The sequence below is a fragment of the Mustelus asterias genome, chromosome 19 (assembly GCF_964213995.1).
Source record: "Mustelus asterias chromosome 19, sMusAst1.hap1.1, whole genome shotgun sequence".
Classification (NCBI taxonomy): domain Eukaryota; kingdom Metazoa; phylum Chordata; class Chondrichthyes; order Carcharhiniformes; family Triakidae; genus Mustelus; species Mustelus asterias.
In genome coordinates, this window is record NC_135819.1 from 54,344,127 (window position 1) to 54,344,839 (window position 713).

Consider the following 713-nt stretch of genomic DNA (forward strand, 5'->3'; position numbering starts at 1 on the left):
CCTCCCTGATCTCCTGATCCCTGTCCTTTCTCAGTAGCTGTAGCGAAGTCTCCCTGACCCCCTCAGAAACATGGTATCTCTCCTCTTGCCCAACTCCTGGACTCAATCACTCCACTAACGTATCAAAAAACCTGGGAGACTGCCCCCTGTCATTGCTGCATGTTCTGTGCTTTTGTTTCTGTTCAGTCTGCACAAGCTTCTGCACAATGAGTGTAGATGCCCCTTAAGAGGAGAATTCTATCTTTAAGAAGTGCAGGCTAGTCATGTTTGCTGCTGGAACTCCTATTGAACGTACAGTCAGTAAGCAGTGTGTTCCATGCCAGGATGCTGCACCAGTGATTTGCCTGGCTCAACAAGATTGTTCATTGTTAATGCAAGCCAAAATAGCTCAGTTGGGAGAGCGTTAGACTGAAGATCTAAAGGTCCCTGGTTCAATCCTGGGTTTTGGCATGAGCCTATTTGCCAATTGGCACTGCATTTTAGGGGTGGCACTGCTGCCTCACAGCGCCAGGGCCCGGGTTCAATTCCCAGCTTGGGTCACTGTCTGTGTGGAGTTCTCCCCGTGTCTGCGTGGGTTTCCTCCCACAGTCTGAAAGAGGTGCTGGTTAGGTGCATTGGCCATGCTCAATTCTTCCTCAGTGTACCCGAACAGTAACCTCATTGCAGTGTTAATATAAGTCTTACTTGTGACTAATGAATAAACTTTTTTTTTT

General features: G+C 48.0%; 1 non-coding gene across 1 annotated transcript; it reads left to right on the top strand.

The window, feature by feature from the left end:
• Positions 1–377: 377 nt before the first annotated feature.
• trnaf-gaa (transfer RNA phenylalanine (anticodon GAA)) lies at positions 378–450 on the top strand. The gene has a single exon. It is a non-coding gene; the product is annotated as a tRNA-Phe (tRNA).
• The last annotated feature ends 263 nt before the right edge of the window (positions 451–713 follow it).